This window comes from Falco cherrug, chromosome 2 (genome assembly GCF_023634085.1).
Source record: "Falco cherrug isolate bFalChe1 chromosome 2, bFalChe1.pri, whole genome shotgun sequence".
NCBI classification, from domain to species: domain Eukaryota; kingdom Metazoa; phylum Chordata; class Aves; order Falconiformes; family Falconidae; genus Falco; species Falco cherrug.
In genome coordinates this window covers 42,359,039-42,385,835 of record NC_073698.1, presented here as the reverse complement: position 1 = coordinate 42,385,835, position 26,797 = coordinate 42,359,039, and the positions used below count along the sequence as shown (strand labels likewise).

General features: G+C 37.0%; 1 pseudogene; it reads right to left on the bottom strand.

Moving 5' to 3' along the window:
- LOC114016910 (uncharacterized) overlaps window positions 1-25,474 on the bottom strand; it is a 96,899-nt pseudogene extending 71,425 nt beyond the window's left edge.
- Between the last annotated feature and the right edge of the window lie 1,323 nt (window positions 25,475-26,797).

Sequence of the window (26,797 nt, the reverse complement as noted above, 5' to 3'; positions counted from 1 at the left end):
AATGTGTAGCCAGAGCTGCTTATGTTTATGGGATCATGTGCCCTAACCACATATTATGGTTAGACCAGTAACCTGGATGGTAGAAAAATTTTTGCAACTTGCCATGGGAAAGAAGTAAGTGTGTTTGAGAGAATGCATTTTTAGCCTAATTCATCTGTATATCTCTTAAATGTGAGAAAAAAATATTTCATTTACAGACCCTAGAAAACTTCTCTCCTTCCATCTATTTCCCAACCCTTTAACCCGTAAATCATAGTAATCTAATTTATGTGTTTCACGGTCATTCATTTTCATACTACCTTTCTGTTCAAAAGAAATAATTTTCTGTACATTAGTACGGATAAGAAAAATTATTAATTTCTTACTACTCTAAAATATGTGTAGGGGAAAAATCTTGTGTGGAAAATATGTTTGAATCTACTTTGGTAGAGATAGTAATCTCTTTTTGTTGTTGTTGCCTGATTTTGCTCAGTGGAGGTATACAACCCATCAGATTGTACAAAAATTGAGGGGAAATAAGTAGGGACCAGTTTTATGCTTCCTGTCTCAGATAACTGTTATAGGATAAAGGGAAAAGCAAATAATTTTTTATGGCCGGATAGTTCAAGCACGTCTTTCAGGTGCACAGCTGTGTATTTATCTTGCGGACTGAGTTGTTCCTTGTTTGTGTTGACTTTTGTTGTAGTTGTTATTGAACTGGCATAAAGCTATTCACAGTAAGAAAACAATACATTTTAAAATAATAATAATAAAAAAGTATAATGATTAAATTAAACTTAGTCCATTTCAAGATAGAAAGTAAGTAAAATACAGTTATTTTTCTTTTTTCATGTCTTTATGAACATGAATAGTTTATGAATAACATTGTATTAGGAACTGATAGTCTCAGATGTACAGAAGATCAGTAACAAACTTTTGCTACAGCACATCAGAACAGGAGAATGGGTGATGCTCTATGGATGCAAGAAGGTTTACAGCTTTATCTCATTTTTTTTCTGAACAGTTAGTTATCTTGTGGTAGTGCTTATCAGTCTTGACATATCTTCTTCACACTTTGACCAGTTCTCCAGAATACCCAGCTTTGTATTTGTACTTGTAACCCTCAGTAAGTTGGAGGTCTCTAGACCCTGGCAGAAAACTAATGGTAGTATTGCCAGATTTCCAGATGCACTCTTACTAAAATTCTCTCTGAGTGAAATTAGTGTAGTAGTGCAGCAGGAAACTGAGATAATGGCATAACTACCATTTCACAGAGTAACTGCACACACAATGTGCTTGCTTCATGCCTTTCAAACATGCTAGTTTTCAATGTGTCTAATACAACATAGCCAATATTGTATAAAAAATGAACAACTGTTCTTCACCAATCAGATCAGTTGTACATTGTATTCAGCTTTGTGATACATCAAGTGTAGCCTCATGTCTCAATTTTAAGTTGTAGTTGTTTTTTAAACCCAACCTGGGTGTGAATAAAAATGTTGGAACCTTTTGCTTGTCTTTTAATTAATTCCTTAATATGAGAAAAATCGAAGTGTAGTAACACAGAGAAAATATTTATTTTCCCAGCATGGGATGAATATGACAGTGTATGCAACTATTTTACTCATTCTTCTGCACTAAAATATAATATTCTGATCACATTTCATTCCTGGGTGGGACCAAGATGGTTAAGATGTAAATATTTTTCACAGGTTTTCTCCCACAGTTGTAGGCTCAGCACAGATTTTATGTATGGATGTTTGACTATTTACCAGAGCCACTAAGGATGGGAAATATCATTATATCTTAATGGAATTGCCAAGTAGAACAACTTATTAATGACAAAGATAAGACAGAAGATGTCCATTTCACAAGGGTTCAAGGCAGCCCAGACAAGTTCATGAAACAGAAATAAATGCAGCTACGTGAACACCAGAAAATCCCTTCTACATGAGGAAAATTTCAAACAATTGTTAGAAGTTGTGAGTACACTTGAACGAAAAATTTCTATGTTTGTCCTCATCTTATAGTCTTTCTGCTTTGCATCTGCTTTTGAATTCTGTTAGAGACAGGACACAGTGGGCTGGGTGGACCTTTGATCCAAGTTGGTAAGCCTCTTCAGTCACGTTTCTAGCTGGAAGCCAGAAGATGGAAATGGAATTGTAGCTTTAACTTCCATTGTGAAATAATTACATATTTTTAAAAGAATACCAGCCCTGAAGAGTGGATTTGGCCTCCTGGATGTTCGCTAATGTGTAGTTCCTTACCATTTTTAACAGCAAATTTCTCATGTGGGCAAAATAATCTGTTTCTGTCCTGTAATCATAGAAGTCTAATGTTGAGGAGAGTAGCAGTTACCATGACTTAGGCCTAGTTAGCACAGCTCTTGATGTAAGCCCATTAACTTTGTATGACTGTAGCAGAAGTTGATAAACTATGATCAACCACTTGTCCCAACAGACAGGATAGTTCCACTGTTCTCAACGGAATAGATAACCAAGCTATGCAAACAGCCTGTTGATAATCAAGAAGTGCAGAAGTGTCAGAATGGTGTGGAACTAGCAGGTTCTGAGTGCCAAGGGACAACAAATCTGAAAGTGGTGACACCATTTGAACAGGCTATCCTATAAATAAGGACACCTAAGAATACTGAGATAGCCAAAAGTTTCTGGAAGAGACTCTATGGAGGGAAACCCCACAATCCTGCACCGGGATCATCCCTGTAATCTCCAGGGAATACAAGGAACAAAAAGAGCTCAGTGGACCCTGCAGTCCTGCTCCATGGTTATGCACAGCATGGCTGGCACTGCCACACTGACCTGTCCAAGCTCTCTCCAGGACTGTGCCATCTCTGCTGCAGGACAGGAAGAACATGTAAGAAAACACTGTGCTACACCACCTCATTTATTTCCCTCACTGCACCATCTCCCCCACAGCACAGGAAAGTAATGTTATTTGTAAAATTGTATGTATCCGTGATTAAAGTGCTTTGGTATCCAAGTCCATTTAGCTTTCACAATGTCATTTGGCCTTTAACCATGACAAGGAGAAATAAACAGCTCTCACAGATCCTCTGTAGAAAAAGAAAACAACACAAAAACAAACACCAAGGGAGCAGACTATAGATTATATTTATCCAATAACAATGTAGAATGGACAGGAGGAGAAATCTAGCAGTACCAGCTCCAGCAGGGCTAGTTTTTTACATAATACCAGGCTAAAAAAGTCCATGTGTCTTCCCTGTATGCTATTTCCATAACAGTTTTATGTGTGTCCATTGTACTACTCTTCAAAACAAAAAGTTCTTTACCAGGGTACAAACGGTTGGAACAAGCTTTAGGAAAATTGTCTGTCCCCAAAGTATCACCAAATCGTAACCACCTTCTAGTTCTAAAATGGATACACTAGCAATTAAGACAAATCAAGCTGCTTTTGCCTTACTACACCAAATGTTTATGTTTGGTTTTAGCTGTGCTGTATGCAAACTAAACAGTAGTAGACAGTCTAATGTACCATACAGAAAATTGCAGCTGAACATGTGGAAGGAAGTAAAGCTGTGTAAAAATAAGATGCTTTCTGTGCGTTTCATAATATTCACCAACCCCTGCACCCAAAAAAACAACCAACCAGAACCACATAACCTTGGCTAACATGTGGCTTCACAAATTGCAGCTAATTCCTTTTTCTATGAAAAGTGGCATGGTATAATCCCATAGATCTCATTTAGATAAAATCCTATTTAAACACTTGATCTTTCTGTGTATTGATTATTTGTGAACACTTTTAACATCTATTACAGTCAAATGAGGCAGAAGGCAGTTTGCAAAACTGAGTATTTGCATCCAATTCAACCTTCTGGATCTACTGCTTCATGTATGTTTACTTCAAGAACTTCCTGACTGTCTTATCTTCATGGATATATTAGAAATTCGAAGTGTGCATATAGCTTTTGGAGGCACTGAACTCAGTTTGCAGGCAATAAACAATGAATAGCTATGGCAAGGGTATTCTATGGTGCAAAAAATTGCCATCTTAGGTTTATTTTGAGCTACCTGTGCTTTTTCTAACTCTATGCATATTCAATCATTTGGTAACATAAAGGCATTTGTCAATACCTAGTTCTTTTGATGGAAGGAATGATGCTTAGTTGGTATCTCATGGATAACAGCAGTTTGGGCAGGGAAGGTCATCTTCTTCTATCCTTAAGAGAAAAGAGAATAAAGGGATACGGTCTGCATCCTAAAGAGAAAATAATTTCACAAATTCATATTTCTAGTTCATCTTTGTCGTGCCTGTTTATTTATTTATCTTTATTACAATTTCCAGTAGTGGTTGGATATTTTACTTTTATTGATTATGAAGATGTCTGGGAGAAAGCAGGAAGGCTAAGAAAGAGGAGTTAGAGCGTGGGATTTTTGTAGGCTGCATCCTGTACACTGGAATAAAGTAATTCCTTCAGAATGATGGGATGGTTTCTCTCCTCTAGAAAGTCCACAAAATAAAGTGACAGCAACCACTGAACTTTCACAATAGCTTAACCATCTTTTATTTTTCTTGCCAGTCATATTGTCTGTATAAGCATGTCCTTATTTTCCAGATCATGCTTTCATATCAGTTTTTAGTTTTTCTGGCTACTTAAAATACATTGAAAACATGAAGACACGGCCATTGAAACATTTGCAGAATATGAAATAACTTTTGAGAAATACTGTTGTCCCATCCACCTCGATGAGCTCCACTCTGATAGCTAGTGGGAAAAACAAACATTGAAAAACAACCAACCAACCCCCACACACATTGTAACGCACATCAAAAAACCTGAAAAAGATGGATAAAGAGGATATTACAAATATCTGTGCTTGTGGTGAGTGTGCTAACCCACTTCAGCACTGCATTTGGAAACAGTTACCTCTCTTCACTTCAGCTGAGAAGGACCCAGAGCTATGGGATCCATCAGTTTGATCCATCTAGGGAAACCAAAGTGAAGGAATCTTCTTGTGCTGTACTAACTTCTTTACCAAACATAAGCCTGCTTGACTCATAAGCGACCCAGCAAAGCCCACCAAGGACAAGTGAAGCTCCTACAACATCATAACACGATGTGTAATACCTTAGGGGTGGAACATATTTCACAGATGAAGATTATTGCTTTCCTGAGTCTACTGATGTTGAATAAAATGAATAAGTGAGATACAATATCAGAAAATGTTGTGTAAGTATTGAATTTCCTTTGCTGTGCTTACCCTGACACTTAGTAGATTTCTTTTTAAAGTTTGGTTTAGACTTGCTTGGTGTGAGAAATTTCAGTGCTGCTTTGTTCTCAAAAAAGTATGGAAAGATATGAGAGAAGGCAGTTAGGTACTAAAAATCAGTTCTGTGTATACAGAAAAAAATTATGTATGTTAACTGCCTCTTCAGCGAATGCAAACCAACAGATCTTTAAAATTTACAGAATTCCTAGGGGAGAGACAAAGACATACAAAAAAAGAGTTAATTTAACCAGCCCTTTTGTGTTTCAGCCTTTCCCAACATTGACACTAAACCTGTTTATTCAACATTCTTAATATGGGGAAAAAAATCTGTAAGAAAAGTTAATAGGTTCATATACAACAATCTGGTATCATTGAATATGTAAAATTTAAGTAGTGTTTTCAGAATTTTTTTTCATAGGTTCTTGTCAAGAAATACAGATTATAGCAGAGAATCTATGCAATTTAGTTGCCATTTTACCCATAAGAAGATAACACTTTAAAATAACTTTACCCATCTCCTTTATTAGGGTTTCCCTTTTGGTGGTGGGTTCTAAAACTTTACAACATTTGTAACTGCCTAGCTTCATAGATGTTATTGCTGAACTCTTATATTGTCTATAATATACAGACCCTCAAAAAGATAGCAATAATGGGCTGTCTTTAAGCTATTTATTTGAAATTATGCTGGGAAAGAAAAAAAAGCTTCTTGATTTAACCTTCAAAATCCTTTTAAAGAACTGTCAAAACACCAGAACTTCTAAAGAGTTTCTAATCTATTTTTAACCTCACAGAATTTCACTACTTAAATGCTTGGTGAGCACACGAAGCCACATTCCTTGTGTCACCTTGTAGCCCCCTTGATATCTTTCCCTTTTTTTAGAAAAAGTCTTTAATGCATTTTTTTGACGTCTTAAAAAAAAATACACCAAAGCAACTCAGTAAAACCACTTCTATAGGCTGACTATGTAACAAATATGTTTAAGTGCACCCTGAGTCAGCTTTGTACATGATATATAAAAGAAATCACAGGCTATCCTTCACAATTACTTTTTCTCTAGATGGCTCAGTGTATGCAACTGTCTTGCTGGGGATGCTCTGGGGATGCAGGTTGCAATATAGACAACTAATCTTTAAATCCTGATCACGTGAAAAATTTTAAGGCATTCATACTTTGTCAACACATCCATACACATTTCGTTGCAGTGTTCTGCTTTTACAGATTCTTTAGTATCATAATATTAATCCCATTTCACCTGGGATATTTAATGGGATAAAAGAAGCAGCAAACTATCACAGCTAAAAACACTACTGCACTTTGCAGATGGGGTTATAAAATGTTCTCAGAGGATCTTGACTCAAAGCCACCATCTGTTTTTACTGAAGCTTAATATGAACATATTATACAGTCACTTCACAAATACAAAAGACATCTTGTAAGTTTTCCACATTCAAAACAGTCACACAGCACAGTTCATCTGTACTTACAATTCACCAAGAAAATCCAGAGTAGTCAATATGTTTAAACATGCAAATCATGTAGAAAATAACATTTTAAGGCAAAAATTTTGAAATAATGTTGAAAACATAGCCAGATCACTCCAATTATAAGTAAGGTGAGTTGCTTGGATGGATGATAAAGCCCAAGGTTTGTTTAGGTTGGATAAAACAGAAAGCATGGACACTCTAAGTTTTAATAATGCTGTTATTCTCTCTCTTCAATCATGTTACCATAGCTCAGTTCTGCTGCCTGCTGTGTTGCGTTGTGCATTAGGCAACAGTTGCTAGCATTCAGTGATGTTTCCTAAAACAGAGGAATTTATTTCTAAAAAAAATCTACAACAGTCTTCCTTTTCTCATCCTAGCACTAGTACTGAATGATCATTCTCAGATGCTTATTCTCTCTTCTGGCTTATGTAGTCAGAATGCATTTTTTCTCCTTTATCTTTCCTCTTTCTAGATGGTAACATATAACTTACAGGTAGTCCAACTAATTATGGTGAGACTGTACATGAATTTTTACTCTGCATTAATAGAAAACAGCTGAAAATAACAAGGCACTCTTAAATAGCAAGGGGAAGGCATTTTTAAAACATATTAAATGTTCTTGAACAAAATACTTTGTGAACAGAGCACAGGGTGCTGTGATCAAGTAAAAGTGTGGGAGCCCTTTCAGGCACTGCACTGAACATCAGATTTACAAGCTCAGTCACAATAAAGGTGAATTAACTGGGGCATAGTCTCACCTTTCTTTCAGATCTCAAGCAAAAACTTAACTGGTGTCACACTGGCACTGCAAATATGAGTCGTTAATATATTGGAAAACAGTTACAGTATGAAGTTCTTTAAGTCAAACAAGAGGAAAAGCTAAATAAAAAACAGAAAGGGCTATGACATGCAAGCAGAAGACATTGGAGAGTGAAACCAGAATACAACATATTGAATATTACTTGAGCTTCTCATAACTGGAGATTTCTTCTTGTTATGTGTTGGTAGAAGGGAAGAGGGAAATTTCTTAGTTATGAGAGAAATGAAGGGTGCAGAACAAATGAAAGAAGGGGATTCATTTTGTTACATGTATCAGAAGACTAGAAAACCAGGCTAGAAGGAAAACGAGGCTAGAGGCAACCTTGAAAAGTCATGTCTCTGCCTGAAACGATATTCCTGCATCACTTACCTATATTCCCTACAAACACTTGTGAAACTTTTTAAAAATACTTTAACTGCTGGAGATTTCATAACCTAGCTAGACAACCTGCTCTTTGCCTTAGAGACATTGGTAAATGTGTTCACTAATGCTAATTTTGTATACATTTTGCTGTATTTTAGACCATTACTTTTTGTTTTATTCAAAATATGATTATTTCTTTTCTCTCTGTAGTTTCCTTTAACTCATTAAAGTACCATTGGCAGGTCATTGGTATGATCCAAATCACCAAGGAAAATATTGAGTAATCTAGGCAACTAGCAATAGTAGGAAGATTATTCTTAACCTTAAAAACATTAAGATTTTCAAAAATATCGTAAATGCCAAGGAATCTGAATGAATAACCAGTGGAATGAAAAGATTCATAAAGAAAGAAAAAAAGAAATTATCTGGGTCAGATTAGAATGGCAAGATGTATTTTATTGATCTGAGGCAGAATTGCTGCTCTGAGGCTGATAACAAGCTTGGAGAAAAGAAAGTGACATGAAGGAGAACAGGTCCATAAAAAAATGATGATTGAAACAGGAGCTGCAGAAAAGAAAGGCAGCAAGAAATTAGTATTCAATCAGTTCAGAACAAGTTAAATTTAAGCTGATAGCATGAATCAAGAAGAGGTGACAGTGTCTAAAAGAGAGAGGACGAGAGCAGAAAAACCTGTATGTGAGATATTATCATAACAGCTGATGGTCAGAGACCTCTAAGAAATATTTTTTCTCAGAAAGCCTTCAAAACAAGTGAAGGTGCCTAAAAACAGAACGTTTCATGTTCTTTCATTATCCAGTTACTATTTTTGAATGTACGTTTTTGCAGTACAGAGGAGCTGAAATTGTATCTTCCCCTGTAGTGTAATTAGTTTCATAATTTAGTACTTTTCCTTCTCAGTAACTCCACTGAAACAACAGGTAGCTGTTTTATGAAAATAAACACATGATTATTCATGTAGTACCTACAACACATAAACCTAAACATTTTAAGGTCATGGACTCCCAACATTTGCACTCTGCTTCAACATAATTTTGTGTCTCATTACCCGAACAAATGGATATTCACGTACACTGATCTTCAATACAGCCCACTTACTGTTTGCCCTTAGACCTAGTTGCCAGCTTTAAAAAGACTATTTTAAAAGAGGATATTTAATTATTGTTAATAAAAACATATCACTCTCTTGAGCAGCCTTTCAAATGGGCAATATAATAATGAGTCATAATTATTATCAACTCCAACTGTTTTTTTACAGAGGTTACCCATGCATTTAAAACAAGGTAAATTTGTTCCTTGCCTTATAAATGTTAAATCTGTAGTTTAAAAATACATCTGGTTTGTTCTTATAATATTTTGGCAGCAAGGACAGCATAGATTCTTGCTGCTTTTCATGGCAACCTAACTTTTCACTGCTACAACATGAAACACATAATACTATTTGAGATTTACTGTGGGTGATTGCTTACTTTGTGTAGTCTGATCATGCTTGGTGGGATGGAGCCTAAGAAAAGTTGGCATGATTTATCCAATAGCAGTGAAGTGAAAATTAACCTTTAATTGCAGGAACAAGACCTCTCAGAAAAGATATTTTGCTTTCCTCATTATTACCTTACTGCTTGTGTGATAAATGCTACAACTGTTGAGAGGTTTTTCTTTACCTAACTAAATATACCTCATCAGCTAATTTTTGGAAGAGAAGCTACATTTAGAGTATGGTTTCCGCTCTTCTCCATGCCCACTGTGCTCCAGCTAACTGCACAGAACTCCCACAGTTCTGCAGTCATGAGAGAAAGAAGCAGTCCCGGAAATTAGTTGGCCAAGAAACTATAAAGCAATACCTATAACACTGTCATGAAGTCTTGTTGGGGTCTGCAGCGGATCTGCAGACAAGTTAGTTGACTTCAAAGACTTATTTGTGTACCTTTAAGACAGCCACAAATTGTCAGGTATGTAAACAGGATGTGAAGAACCGGAACTTAGAACCGGAAGCATACCGGCACCTACAGCAACAGCAAATAGCAAGCAAGAAGAAGGACACAAAAACCTATCAGGGTCTAACACCTGCACTGTCTAAGATATATAAATAGTTTGCATAAACAATAAAGGCCATTTTGTCCGAACCCAGCCACGCAGACGTAGTGTTTCTTTTCAGTCCACCTCGACTTGCGTCACCACAAAGTCTGTTCCTTGATAGTATAGAAACTTACTTAACAGATAAATATCTTACAGAATTTGTCGGTCTATATTAGGCTGATGTAATATATGTATTCTTCTTATGTTCTTATCTCAAAAGTATTGTTAAATTGTTCCTTGTTAATCTTAGCAAACTGACAACCAAAAAATTGTTTCATTAACAAAATAAAGTTCCATTATAAGGGCTCAAGAAAGAAAGGAAATAATCAAAATCCTTCCCCTGAACTTAGCAAATACCTACGTATGTACATGAATACATATATAGATAACTCAAAAATATCCATACCCACACCTGAGTGGATAGCATCCATAAGAACAAATCAATATGAAGTAGAAATAAAATACAGTGTGTTAAGTGAAGTGTCATTGTTTTAATAATCAACCTCAGAAATGTACTTTTTCACCTTGGTTTTCATTTCGAATTTGGTTTAGTTCATTTGAAGTAGTTTTATCTACCTTCTCTTTAGACTATTTAGTTCAGTTGTACTCCAGAAGGGAATTATTTACTGTTGAAGATAGTGCGCTGAGAGACAGCTGCTCTAGTTTATTTCATCTTTGACCATATAGACAACAACTCCTGTATTTTATATCAACTCCCTGTGTCCCTGTCTTTGTACTATGTGGCCGTGCCATGGTCCCAGGGGGATGGAAGGCAGAAGGCAGAGGCACAGGAATATTTCTTGCAATGTAGGTGTTACACATGTTGTGCCCTGTTGAAATAAGAAAGATACAAACATTACATAAAGTGTGGCAATGTATTCCTTCCAGAAGTCAGCACTTCATCGTCTTATTTCTTCTCATCTCCTGCTAGTAAACAAGGTGTGGAATACATGATTTCCTTGAGTAGTGAAGAAAACAAAACAGAAAAGACATTTTATGCCCAATTTTTATTTTTTCTTGGAATTTGAAGGCTCCAAGGAGAACCTCGTATTCTAACGTCATAGCTCAGATACACTTACTCCATCATCCTTGTATTATTCATACATCACACTGGAAAAAAAAAATTACACTCTAAAAATACATACATGTAACTAGACATTTCCTTTCTTACCCTGCTGCTTTTATATGTGAGAAGGATGTTGCATGTCAACTACTGTCTTTAATGACTGCAAAAACTTAATAATTTGTATTGACTTTTTCCTGAGCAGGCATCTTTAGTAGAGTTTTTTGACCAATTTTTATGGGAATGTTAGCCTTAACTGTAGAAAAGGAACAATTAGATCTTTACTGCAGTGGTGTCTGAATGTTCTAATACAGTATATTTCCCTGATATATGCTGAATCTACCATAACATTTCATTGAGGTTTTCTATCTGAGAGCCATATTGAGGAATATATAATTGGGGTTTACCGCATCAGAGCACAGTAATTCAGTAAAGCCTAAAAGCATAGATAACTAGAATATTCACGAGAAAACCACAGGTCCTTTGGTACAAATAACTACTTACAGACTTTGAAAGTGCATATTCCTGTCCAGGACAATCCACATACAAGAGGCAGAATCCCAGCCACTTTATTCGGTTCCACAAATTAACAAACCCATTATTTCCATAATCTTGTATCTGTGAACAGGAATGAAATTGGATCTTTTAAGTTTTTCTTTTATCTATTTCTTTTCACATCTAAGTAGAAATATAAATAGATAAACAAACTTTTTTTTCAATTATGAGAAACTTTGGTCCCATAGCTGGAAAAAGAAACCACATTTTCATGAGACAAAGTGTGTCCTTATTACTTGGCTTTTAATCCCACGTTTCATTCCTTCATTCAGTAGGAAGGAAAAAAAACAACCAAACAAACAACACCACAACCACAGAACAATACAAAACCCTCATGCACCCCTTAATACGCAGTGATGCCTAACCTTACTTTAGACGTTAAGTCACTGTAACTTAGATGTCATTATATATATAGTTATTCAAGCTGAAACTGTCCTTGGCAGCACTGTACAGGGCAATCTTTCCATAAGAATAAACAATTCTCAAACAATTTCTCCAATCTATTAGGCACAAACATGTTTTTTTTTTGTCAGCATGAGGCAAGCATGTTTCTCTTCCAATTATTTTTATTCCTTACACAAATGTTTATAAATGTTTATCAAGGGCAAATTGGAATAAAATCTCATTCTGTGTCTGTACGAGTGCTCTCTCTCTTACACCATTTCAGTGGTCACTTGTTACCAGTTCCTTTAATAACCTGAATTCAAATCAAGTTTCTCCCCAAGCCTTTAATGCCACACAAAAACTATTAGTACTGGTGGACTTTCAATACCAGCACTTTACTTCTCTCAATGCCAAAATCTGATAGGTTTCTGTTTTACTCAGAATTAGCACAACTTCTTTCCCAAACTGAAAGACTAAGTAACAGCAACGCTTAAGATAATTAATGTTTTCCTCTGGCATAAGCATGGATGAAAGGTGTTCAGCAAGCTTACCCCACTGCAGCGTGGTTTTCATTTCATGTACCTTGCATGAGACTAGAAGTTGCTAGATACTGTACAGAACATCTTTAAACACACAGGCCAAACACTGAGATACATATGAAGTTTCTACTAAGCAGACAGTGTGATGTCTTCTAACTACATTTAGCTTGATCTTTTGTTGTGTGCTGTGACCTGGTTCCTACCCCTATTTCTAGAGTGTACCTCAGCTTCTGTCTGGACTGGGAATCTGCATTTCCTGTAAACTGCAAGCAGGATGTATAGGGCTGCTGTACATCCCAGCACTCACCCTAGAACAGGCAAGACACAGGAAAGTTGAAAATGTCAGTAATCTAGATGTGTTTTAAATATACATAAACAGAAAAGACAATCAACTATTTAAACAACCCAACAAAATGAAATATTGTGGTTTAATTTGGATGAACCAAAGGAAGTGAAATTAAATCAAAAAGCTTTCTAACAATTTGCTTTCCATTACTATCATATCATTTTTAAAGGAAAAAAAAAATAATAAAAACCCTGTAAGAGCCTTTCAGGATATATGCATCAAATACCTCATTGGAAAAATGTGACATGCCATTATTATTTTTTACATTTCTTCCTAATAGGGAACAGTCAGTTGCACTGCAAAAGCAAACTATGTATCAAATAGTCCTAAAATCCAAATATGACAAGTTTTCTATTAAAAATGCATTTTTAGAGAATCTTTATACTTCTTTAAAGTGCTTATTCACACTATAACTAACTGAGCCCAGGTTAAAACTGGTCACAAATATTAGTGTAATCCAAACAAAAGTGAGGAATCAAGGGAATACTGAGATATCACTTTTTTATCTCATAATAAAACAATTTTATAAAGAGTAATTCAGATATTCCAATAATGATAGAGATACAGGGAAAAAAGTATTCAAATTACTTTGTTAATTGTTGCCTGAATTGATGGTGTGTCTAAGAGCATATAGGCAGTCATAACAATAAAGAGAGAAAAAATGAAAGAGTATTGCTTCCAAGTCTTTTTGTTCACCCAAAGGCAAAAGCAGCTATCTTAAATACAGTGTTACTTAAACAGAAGAGGGAAGAATATACAAAGGACATTTCAGTAAAAAATCAGCAGATTTTGAGTCTTTTCTTCAGATTTCTTTAATGAGACCTAAGTTAACTCCTTATCCCACTTTGGCTTCAATGTAGTGAATATTTTCATGTGGTTAAAGAGCCAAATCAAAATTACTGTTTGCTGTCTTTAGCCTTTGCTTCCCTCACTATATAATCTGTAATACATTTCCACTTTGTGAACAGCTGTTTTGGAAAATAAAAATTGCTTTTTACACATGGCAAAATCTGCGACACTAGACTGAGCAAAGGAGGTTTAAGTCTTGCCCTTTCGTGCATCTGTCAGAATGGCAAATTTTAAGAAGTATTCATTTTTAATATATATATGAGCTGCACATGCATAGACACACATGCACACACTGTAATAAGGAAAGAAAATGCTTATAGAACAGAATATTGCAAACCTAAGAACTGATATTTATAAAATACCAGTATGGAAGTTGTCTATGCATTTTTCATTTAATCTCCATGTGCAAACACGTTATATTTTGTTTTTATTTGTTCAGTCTACATTGTTAGATTTGTTCACATTCAGCAGAATGGAAATCAACAATGATCAGTTACTGAACAGCTACCCAGTATATTTGTTCTATTTTCTCTTCCCTTGCTCCCCGATCTGCTATGTAGTTCTTCATTTGACTCATTAGAAACTATGAAACTTGTTCTGAATACAAAATAAAAAGTTCAGAACCAAAAAAAGTTATGTTATAAATTCCTCGGTGTGGTACTTATATAAAGTTCAAATTTTACAGCAAAGAACTGAGATATGGAGAGACCAATGTAAAACCTTTCTACTTATATTGACTACCCAGTCTAAGACATCTCAGATGTTATTTTTCAGGACTGTTTAGCATTTCATACCAGTAAATAGTGGTATAATTTAATTGACATTATTTGTAAAAGGGATTTTTCACCTGCTTAGAAAATCTGATCTTTATCTCAAATCTGGCATCCAGAAAATGATGAACAAACATTTAAAAAGCACTTGTCATAAGTAATGATAGCAATGTCTCAGTGTCAAACAAGAACTCTGTGGAACAAAGAACATATTTGACTAACTAGAAGAATAAATAAAATTCTTTATAAGATATCTTTCTTTGTCTTTCTGACTCATGCTTGATTTACTATACACTACTATATGCAAGTTCTGAAGAAGCCAAGTAGGTGTTATGTAAATAAAATGACCTTAAACTTTTAACCCTGATTCAGATTAGAATGAATTTTAATCTAAGTGAGGCAAAGATCCTGTGAAGAATTAGATAATGATCATCCATAAAAGCTTAGGCGCAATGATGACATTGCTGTGTCAGTATTTCTGTCTCTTCTTAAGTATTTAAACTGAAAAAAGGTATCTGAATTAGGTGGAGTCAGAAAGAAACTCAGATACTTCTTAAGCAAGATTTGCATTAGTCTTCCAAAAGTTTATCTAACTGCTTTATCATTCGTGTAAGCTGCTTTCACAAGTTCCTATTGCAATGTGCTCCACGGTTCTTACAATGCATGAGAAACAAGCTCTCTTAGTTTATTGTGGAACAGACTATACCTTCCCCTTCATAATTTTACTTCATGAACAAAAGTTCTCATATTTTTGAGAATTAATAACCACTTTCTCATTCACTTTTTTGATGCTACACGTTTTTACAAACCTTTACCATTTCCGTTCCCATCTATCAGTTGCTCCTTATACAATACATTATTTTCCCTTGTGTTTAGGTATTTTTGTTACTTTTCTGAGAAGGTTATATAATCCTGCTAAATGTTGCCTGAGTTATGAAGACCAGAAATTATTTTACATATAGCCATAGTATGAATTTGTAAAATGTTATCATGATATTTTCTTCAGTGTTCAATATTACAATATAATAATCATCGGCCACTTTCATCTTTACTGCTTTAAATGTCTCTGTATCTTTAGAAAGTTCTTGTTTTGTCTTAAAAAGATTGCTGGGAGGAACCTGTGGAACTTTAGAATATCTATTTTTTCCAGGCTACTGCCATATCAATGTTAAAGTGCCCTCTACCCTTGCAAAGAAGTTTCTTGTTTCTCTTCATGTAACAGAATGATAAAAGCATGGAGTGAGCATAAATAGCTTGGGGAATGGTGTTAATTTCCTGAAAACATCTGTGCTTGTGCTTGTCTTTAATACCATGAGTTTTTCCACTAATTCCAATGTATCTATGCTTGTAAGCACTGGTCTCCTGGGTGTCTCCGCATATTCTGAAATAAGTCATGAAGTACAATGCCTAATCCCATATAAACAAACAAATAAACAACAAAAAAAAACCAAAACAAACAAACAAACAAAACCCAACACAAAACAAAAGAAAACAAAACACCGTTTGTTTTTCTGTATGGTCTATCAAATACTATAACATGCAGTTTAAAAATAACTGCAATGAGTATTGGAGAACGGGAAGAATGAGTCAAGGGCTACTCACAGGCTTTTGTTACTGGAAGGCTTTGTTCCCCTCTGTGTCCCACAGCCAAAGGCTGAATTTCTTCAAGTATGATTGTACTGAAGTCCTCTGAAGTATACTTCCTTATGTTACACATGAACTTTGCAATTCAAGCCACAATATATTTAAACAATCCATGGTGTTTTCTGGTTATAAGATTTTTAGGCTAAAACACCATAAGACTTCTATAAATCTTATTTATAAAGAATTCCCTCTACCTGCCAGTAAAAATGTTAGACCACTATATGATTTGATGAGAAAAGATAAACATATTTATATAGTATAGAAGAATAAAACCATTCAGGGGATCAATACTGAAAAGAAAACATTTTTAAAGCAGACAGTCTGTATGGTTAAAGCAGTTAAATCTAATGGAAACACAGAAATATTTAACAGTATGTTAAGGGGATACGATCTATTTCTAGTGTAGTTTAATTCAAATCTCTAATAATTACACAACTGGTGTTTAACATAGAGAACTCCAGCAGAACAGAAATGATTAAATTAAAACCTGTAACAATAATCATAAAAAAACAGAGAAGAAAAAAACCACACACACACACAATAATAATGGAAGAGTTTTCAACAGTGAAAAACTCTTTGGCTTCAGTTTTGCTCTTAATTTTCAAGGTTTATTTCTTGTATTTTCTGAAGTTCCTATTTTTTTCTGTTTAACTGAATATTATATTTTCTTTTCTTTTTTAATGAAGTATAGTTAAAGGTTTTCATGTATTCTGAAATGCAAAAACAATCATCTGAAAACCTCAAGAACAGACTGAAAATCTTGTAGAATGTTTAGCACAATTCCCATTGTTGCACTTTTGAAGGTGACAGATTTCTAAGAAGTAATAAATCAATTTAAAGAAAACTTCCCAATCATTTTAGTCACCAGGGCCCTGGTCCTTCTGGTAAGGTCAATGGGAGATTAATATAGACGCTTTCCCTAAATTCTAGAGCAAAAAATTGTTCAACATTTTTTTAAAATTTCTTGAGGGATGGAAGATGAGTGAAATTAGGCATATATGCACTACCCTGACTAAATCAGGGGATGGACTTCCATAAAAACCCCGACCAGGCAAGGATAAATGATGTTTCCAGTGTTTCTGCTGGAAAGGGACAAGAGTGTCTGGCTCCTCTGCTTGCACATGATTCAGCATAGGCTACACTCCGTATATCTGTTCTGAACTGCTCCTACTGGTTACAAAGACTCTCTGTTAGGTTCCAGTCTTCTTTGCAGGGAGAAAGTAGCAACCGATGATGGTGACAAAGTAATGTAAATGGCATGCAGTGGGAAAAGTAGTTTATTTTAAACTTGCAAAAGGCAGAAGGATAGCTGAAAGAACTGTGGAAAGATGACCACTACTTGCAGACTAAATAAAACTTGTATGACCGTCATTATGACAGCTAAGTCTCTGGACTGGGCAAGATTTCCCCAAGGACTACCAGTAGATACGTATGAGCGCTATTCAAGTTTTGAAAGTTGTGCTACTTGAAATCAACCTTAAAAAAAATAGTTTAGTCTCTCAGGGAGGTGTAATTCATGAGATAGAAATGGAATTTCCTTTTCAAAATGAAGGAGAAGATAAATCAGCGATAGAGATGAAGGTCTACTGCCAAAATATTGTGGAAATTACTTATTTTTATACCTATATACAGAGATTTTTTTGTGTGCTTATTTCCCAAGCTGATGATATATCTACTTTAAAACACCTTCTATATCCTCTTTTATTAATATTCTTCATGACTTCATACACTTGATTAGCTAAGGTTCAGTGATTGCATAACATATTTTCAAGACTAAGAAAAATATTTGAGGTAGGCTTGAATGTGAGATTCGGGTATCTAAATTTATATATACTTTATATAAGTATATATACAACAGCTAAATGTCTGTAAACACCCTAGTCAAAACAGGTCCACTCAGTACAATTAATGAATTCTAGACATATTAATCTTTGATTAATATGATAATCTAGATCAGACATTTACATTTGGTGAGCTGAATTGCTCTGTAAACTGAGGACACTGACTTGAAGGGAACTTCAGTTGCCTTAATAATAGACATCTACTCTTTTTTAAACACCCTGGAATATCTCACTTGGCTAGAAGGTGATGATGCATGCAACAATACAAATGGTATTCTGTAGTGTTGTGTCAAACCTTGCCAGCCATTTGCAATGTTTCAGATGTCGAGAAGTCTCAATTGACAATACATGTTTATAATGGGGTTTCAGGTGTTTGCGTCCCAGGCTGAATCCAATTTCTAGGTCTCAATTCAACTGTACCTGCATAAGGGTCTAGTGTCCTTTGAGTTGTCCTGTGATGACCTGGCTGATCTTCAGGTGCTACTACAGAAAGGTCTGTGTCTCTTGTAGGACCCATGTACTAAAGTAAAGCCTAAACAAAAGCACAGAGAAATGAGTCCTTGACTACTTCTATAACCAACTAGATTTATATTGCAGAAGATCCTAAAGCAAAGAAATAATACACTAATTTTGTTTCCTTGTGTAGCTGTTGCTAACATTATACCCAGTAAGACATTTGAATCAATAGCCCTTGAGACTGGCAAGGGACACACATTCAGGGATGCAGTAGGCAAAGACACTACACACCTAAGCAAAACTGGCAGCCACAACCTGACACATTGCAGAGGAAACGTCCTGTTCCCTGAGGTCAGTGATGCTGGTCTAAACAAGAGCGGAGGGCCTGAGTCATTTATTACTCTTAGTATATTTACTGTGTGTTGTAGAATGGAAATCAGAGAACAGAAATTGCTCTCCACCTGCTATCTATATCTGCTTAGTAAATAAGTTTTAAATCATGAGTGGCATGATTCAGTTTTTACAACAACCACACCTAAATGTCCCATGACATGCCTGCATAATAAGTTCTAGCTACATAAGGCCGAACACCCTTAATGTCCTTGAACATCCTGGAGCATTCCAAATGGTGTTCAACACTTCTAAGTGGGCAACAAAACTGAGTCCCTAAATACCTTCAACAGTGTTGATAGGATATGCACCTCATAGTGCATGTTAAATTTTAGTGAAACTGACCTCAGAATGAATTGGGCACTTTTGTCTGTCAGTAATAGCACTTTGCAAATACAGAAGAAAACCATATACCTACCTTCTCCAATATTTTTCTAGTAATAAGAAACATACACTACATTTGGAAGCCTTCCTGGGACCTTATGAAGTAAGATGTAACAAAGTAAGATGTAAGTCAGAGTGAATATATCTGTGCAATTCCACTGCCTATGTGAGCCAGTCAGGAGGTTAAAGCTTTTGGAGGCAAAAGGATGGATTTTTGTCACCAAGGAATGTCAATAAAAGTTATTATTTTGTTTTGATCTTTTAATTTTCTAAAGCCAGCTTTTGCAAATATGGAACTTAAACCCTTTGTTTCCTGTCTCATTGTGGTTGTTTGTTGTGACAAGCTAAAGAAAAACAACTTGGAGCGCTGACCAAGGTACTGGAACAGTTTCAAACATAATCAGGAGTTGATGTAACTCTTTGAAGCACTAAATTTCTCAATAATCTGTGACACTAGTAAGCCTTTCACAATGTATCTAAGTTAAGGTAGTTTTCTTAAATTATCTCTCTCGCTTCATCATAGCCAAGAAAGCAATCCAAAAAGTCACCTAGAAATCTAAACCAAATATTAACCTATGACTTTTTTTTTTTTTTTAATGCCTCTCTTCAGCACAAAGTTTAAGCTTTCATTTTCTCACCTTTCCATCATGTTGCAAATTTGAGGTATTTGCTTGTAGAAGGTAAATGAGTACATTCTGAATCCAAACCCTGGAGATGTGTACTTTTCATTTTCACAAAATTATTTTTCTTCAGGGTTTCTCAGATCTGTAAATTAACTCAGAAAAACTGAAGGGGAATTCTTTTTACATTTCTATACTTCTGTCCAAGTCAATGCCTTACTTTAAAGTAATTTTAACATTTGTGAAAAGTGCAATAAAAGCTATCTTGAATACACAATTTCATTATGGATAAAATAATTCTTGGTTGACAGTGTTATGCAGTGCGGATGTGGTATTTTGCATGAAGCTGAAGTGAAAAAACACTTATGTCTAACAGAAAATGCTATGCCTATCAGGAGAAGAGTGTTTCAGGAAATGGTAATGAAAATTAGAGTTATAGAAAAAAAATCAGACAATGGGTTTCTTACAGAGGGATGAATACGGGCAGATGGACATAATATACATAATGGAGGTAATGTAGAAAAAGTATCATGGACCAAAAGCTTCTGGGTTGTTTTTTGAGGTGGTTTTTTTTTTGTGGTTTTTTGTTTTGTTTTGGTTTTTTGGTTTTTTTGGTTTTGGTTTTTTTTTTGGGGGGGGGCAGTTTTTTGTGTGGTGGTTTTGTTTTGGTTTATTGGGGGGGTTGGTGGTTTTTTTTTTTTGTTTTTTGGTTGTTTTTTTTTTTTTTAAGAGAAGATCAATGGGACCATTAGTGAAATGAAAATCAACAAATTACATACAGATTAAAGATACCCCACCCACCCACCCACCCCCCTGCTTTTTCTTCATATTATATATCATGGAATTTCCACTGAATAACTGTAGTGGTTTAACCCCAGCCAGCAACTAAGCACCACACAGCTGCTCGCTCACTCCAGTCTGGTGGAATAGGGGAGAGAACTGGAAGAGTAAAGTGAATAGAAGATAAAGACAGGTTAATAGGTAAAGCAAAAGCTGCACACACAAACAAAGCAAACCAAGGAATTACTTTACTACTGCCCATTTACTACTGCCCATTGGCAGGTGTTCAGCCATTTCCAGGAAAGGAGGGCTCCATTGCACATAATGGTTACTTGGGAAGGTAAATAATTTAATGTCAATTGTCCCTCCCTTCCTTCTTCTTCCCCAAGCTTACATACTCAGCATGATACCCTGTGGTATGGAATATCTCTTTGGCTAGTTCAGGTCAGCTGTCCTGGCTGTGCCCCCTCCCACCTACTTGTGCACCCCTAGCCTACTTGCTGACTCTGTAAGAACTGTTCAGCAGTAAATAAAACATCCCTGTATTATCAACACTGGTTTCAGCCAAATCCAAAACATAGCCCCATAGTAACTACTATGAAGAAAATTCACTAACCCAACCAAAACCAGCATAGTGACCTTGAGGTAAAAATGTTTAGGCAAACAGAGGACTTAAAAATATAAAGGCATGGCAAGAACATCCTAACCACTTCTATTTAATACAGACTCTGGTGCTTGGGCGGGATATAAAATCGCATGTTCTAGAGAAAAACATTTTCTAGTGAGTAGAGTTCAAATGTGAATTCCAGGGAAAAAAAAAAAAAAGAAGGGGGTCCAGCAAGAGCCAGCAAGAAAGTAGATTATTCTACATCAATTTAATGTAGAGATCCATGTATCTTCATTGGAGAAACTAATTCTGGTTAGTTCACTAGACAATATCGTGTGTTAGACCTGTGTTTTATTACCTTAATTATTCATATGAGAAAATAGAATATGAAGCTAGAAATATAATTTTTTAGTATTGGCTAGGCTGCTATCAGATTCACCTGTTCAGTGAACAGCTATATTTTTGTAAGAGCATGTTCTTACTTTCATGCTAATTTTAAGAGAACACGTTCAACAGATCAGTTCATGGACCTTCTGCGAATAGAAACCACAGGTCTATGAGTAACTTCAGATAAATTAAATTGACGTGTAATTAATTCTTCAAAAGTATTAGGTTTTTTTTACAATAGTTTTTTTCTTTTCTGTTTTTTAAAGAGAAATTATAAACATTAACAATGTCAACATTCATTATAGAAAGTTAAAAGTGTAGCTAAACTAATGTTTTACCTTTTTCTATTATTATGTAATGAAAATACATCAGAAATTGAATATCTGAAGTTTGTAACAATTTCTGAATCTTAGTATGAAAATACATCAATTAACACTGGAAGCTGTAACTAAGTCTACTTAGTTACTGAATTAACTCTGTCATTATCTTGAAACATTCATGCCCCACATCAGGCGCCAAAAAGGACTGATGTGGTTTAATCTCAGCCAGTAGTTAGGTACTACACAGCTGCTTTCTCACTCCCCACTCAGTCAGAGGGATGGGGAAGAGAATCGGAAAGAAATAGAAAACTCCAAGGTGGAGATAAGAACAATTCAATAATTAAAATAAAATAAAATAAAAGCAATTATAATAACAACAACAACAGTAGTTATGAAGGAGGAAAAGGTGGAGAGGAATGAAATTCAAAGGGAAGGGAGAAAAGAAGACAATTGATGCACTATACAATTGCTCACCAACGACTGACCAATTTTACCTGCCAGTCTCCAAGCAGCAATCTGCAGCTTTCCCCTGCCAACCCCTCCATTCCTTCACTGCCCTCCCCCGCTCTCAACCCCCCAGTTTATATACTGAGCATGATGTCTCATGGTATGGAATATCCCTTTGGCTAGTTGGGGTCAGCTGTCCTGGCTGCGTCCCCTCCTAATTTCCCGTGCTCCTCCAGCCCTCACGCTGGCAGGGCCTGAGAAATTGACAAGTCCTTGACTTAGTACAAACATCACCCAGCAACAACCAAACCCATCAGTGTGCTGTCAGCATTGTTGTTACACCAAATCCAAAACACAGCACTGCACTAGCTACTGTGACTAAAATTATCCCAGCTGAAGCCCCGACTACACAGTTGGCCCTTTTGGCCACTAGGGCACATTGTTGACTCATACCGATTTCACCATCAACCAAACCCCCCAGATCTCTTTCTGCATGGCTACACTTATGTCACCTAGTCTATACATACATCCATGATTACACTGTCCCAGGTGGAGAATCCAGCACTTGGTTTTGTTGAAGTTCCTCATAGAATAATTTAGGTTGGAAAAGGCCTTTGAGATCATCAGGTCCAACCATTAACCCAGTACTGCCAAGTCCATCACTAAACCATTTCAGTAAGCAACACATCTATGTATTTTTTAAACACATCCAGGGATGGTGATTCCACCACCTCCTTTGGCAGCCTGTTCCAATGCTTGACTACCCCGTCTGTGAAGAAAATTTTCTTCCTATCCAATCTAAACCTCCGCTGGTGTAACTTGAGGCTGTTTGTCTTTTCCTGTCACTTGTTATCTGGGAGAAGAGACCTACCCTCACTTGCCTACAATGTCCTTTCAGGTAGTCATAGAGAGCAATAAGGTCCCCCCTGAGCCTCCTCGTCTTCTCCAGGCTCAACAACCCCAGCTGCCTCAGCCACTCCTTGTAAGTCTTTTGCTCCAGACCCTTCACCAGCTTCATTGCCCTTCTCTGGACACACTCCAGCGCCTCAATGTCTTTCTTGTAGTGAGGGGCCCAAAACTGAATGCAGTATTTGAGGTTCAGCCTCACCAGTGCTGAGCTCAGGGGGACGATCACTTCCCTAGTCCTGATGGCCACAATATTACTGATACAGGCCAGGATGCTGTCCCAAGTGACCCAAGTGCAAGACCTGGCACTTCTCCTTGTTGAATCTCATACAGTTGGACTCAGCCCATCAATCTAGCCTGTCCAGATCCCTCTGCAGAGCCTTCCTACACTGAAGCAGATCAATACTCCTGCCCAACTTGGTGTCACCTGCAGATTTACCAATTGGTGTACTTGCTTCTCTTATCCAGATCATTGATAAAGATATTAAATGAGACTGGTCCCAACACTGAGCCCTGGGGAACACCACTTATGACCATCCACGAGCTGGATGTAACTCCATTCACTACCACTATTTGGGCTTGACCAATCAGCTTGGTTTTTTTCCCAGCAGAGAATGTATCTGTTCAAGCCATTAACAACCAGTTTCTTCAGGAGAATGCTGTGGGAGACAGTGTCAAAGGCTTTACTAAGGTCCAGGTAGACAGCATCCATAGCCTTTCCCTCATCCACTAGGAAGGTCATGATGTTGTAGAAGGAGATCAGGTTTGTCAAGCAGGATTTGCCTTTCATAAACCCCTGCTGGCTGGGTCTGATCCCCCAGTTGTCCTGCACATGCCATGTGATGGTGCTCAGGATGATCTACACCATAGCCTTTCTTGACACCAAGGTCAGACTGGCAGGCCTGTAGCATCCTGGATTCTCCTTCCTGCCCTTCTTGTAGTTGGGCATCACGTTGGCTAACCTCCAGCCTTCTGGGACCTCCCAAATATAACCAGGACTACTGATAAATGATGGAGAGTAGCTTGTCAAGCTTCTCTGCCAGCTCTCTCAGAACTCTGCTGCACGACAGGTTCCAGCTCCTTCTGTTTGTTGCCCGTGCTTCAGGCATTGGCATAGATGCACTTCAACTGTGTTACTGATCTCGCCTCCAACTTTGGCATGTTGCCTCTAGGCTTACTTCTAGTGAGCCTGGTTTTATTGCCCTCCCCTTTAAATCTAGTTTAAAGCTCTCTCAGTGAGCCCTGCTAACTCCTGACATAGGATGCTTTTTCCCCTTTAAGACAGATGAACCCTGTCACCAGCAGGCCTAGTACCATGAAAACTGACCAATAATAAAAATAAAAATAACAATAAAAAACATTCAGCCTGTGACACCAGACCTGGAGGCAAGTATTGGTCTTTGTGATCTTCAAATTACATGCACCATCATTTCCAGCAACTGGCATGATAGAAGACAACACTGCTTATGCTCCTGATCGCTCAACCAGTCACCCGAAGGTCCTCAGGTCTCTCTTGATTTCCCTCAGACTTCTTGTTATCTGGATTTCATCACTGCCCATGTGGAAAATGAGTAATGGGCAGTAATCAGAGGCCTGTACCAGGCAAGGGATTTTTCTAGTAACATCTCTTACCCAGGCCCCAGGGGGGCAGCAGGCTTCCCTATGGGCTGGGCCTGGTTGACATATCAGGCCATCTGTTCCTCTCAGAGTGGGGTCACCAATGACAATCACCTTTATTTTTTTTCTAGCAGTGATGCGTGGCATTGACTGACTCTCCCTAGGCAACTCTTCCAGCCTGGACGGGTCTTTGCCAACATCATTTTCATGGCCCTCAGGTCCCAAAGCCTCACACCTATAGGGGTACACGGAAAGGTGAAGTAGGCTGGGAGGTGATTTGCCTCCTGTCCTGAGCAGGGACCTGTTTTCATTCCTTCCCATCTCTTAGGTCCCCTCCTTCTGTCTGGTAGCAAGAGGGTAGGGGATCCTCTGCTTCTTGTGATGTGTCAATTTGGTACATTTGTCTTAGCGATAGTAGAGTGGCTCCACCAGTCTGTCTCCCTCTCACACTTTCTGATACTCTGTAACCTTTTTACTTTCAGCTTTGGCACCAGACTGAACAGATTGTCCACGTGGTCGCACCTTACGCAGTTGGTATCTCTGCTGCCCTCCGATAGCAGTGACAGGCTCAGGCATTCCCTGCAGCCTGTGACCTGGGCTGTTGCATGTTTACATGGGAGCTATATCTGGTTCACCACATGCCGTCTAGCACTGGGTTTTGACCAAGTGAAAATCATAGCTAAGTTTCTTCTGGGAGGGTGATAACCACTACTTGAGCTCACCTCTCTTGAGTCATAAGGGTGATGGTGCCTTCCCTACACACCCTCGATGTGCAAATTCTGCACCATGTCCTGGCTGAGTGCCACACCCAGTTCTCTGCACTCCTGGTTGCTCCAGCTCCCTGGGGTTGCTTTTGTACATGTGAAGGTTTGGTCACCTTCACTTTTGGCTCTGCCTACACTGAGTCAGATCTGTTGCTCTTTAGTATCTCAGCACATCCCATTCTGGGGTGGGGGGATTGGGGCACACTCTCTCTCTCTGCTCTTTCTTCGTCTTTTTTTGGTTCATGGAAAGCTCCCCACAGTCCTTTGGTGTGATTGTCTGCCAGAGCAGCATGCCTCAGAGACTTTATATGGTTGGCAATTGCCCAGCACTCTAATCTCTCTGTAAGGCCTATCTACCCTCAAGGGCATCAATGGCTTCTCATGATTTAGTATCACTGGCAAATTTACTTAGTGTGTTCTCAACTCCTGTGTCTAGGTCATTGATAAAAACATTAAAGAAAAGTAGACCTAAAATTAAGCCCTAGGGAACACTATTCGTCACTGGCCACCAACCAGATGTTACCACATTTACTACAACTCTTTCAGCCTAGCCATTCAGCCAATCATTCAAGTTGTTTTATGAAAAAAAAAAATCTCTCCAAAACTGTATCTTCTGAACATCACTGATAAACTGACTTATGCTGATTCTTAGAAAGTTCTGAAAATGAAAGGAGCTGGCCAAAATGTCCAATTTTTTGTCTGCTTTCAAATACTCTTCTAGTAATACAGCTCCTCAAACGTTTTCATTATAAAGAAAAAAGAGATTTCCAATATTATATTCACTATTACTTTTCTTGGCAGAATGAAAGTGGGAAAGAGTATCAGTGAGAAACTTAAAATTTATTTTTTCTTCTCCTCTTTCATTTTTGTTAAATTGTCTGACTACTAATGGTCTACTAATAAAGTACATTTGGGTTTTCTGGACTCTTTCCTTGTCATTTAAGAAATAACCTGTGAAGAAAGAGTGAATGAAGAGAGTCAACTGACTAGCTAAGGAACAGTTGAAATGTTTTGAATAATATTAGAATAATGATAAAAATACTTTGAAAAATGAATAAATATCCAGTTTTGTGAGGAATATAAAAGTTTTTCTGGAACTGCTACATGTCTGCACTTCAAAAGTTATAATTTTCAG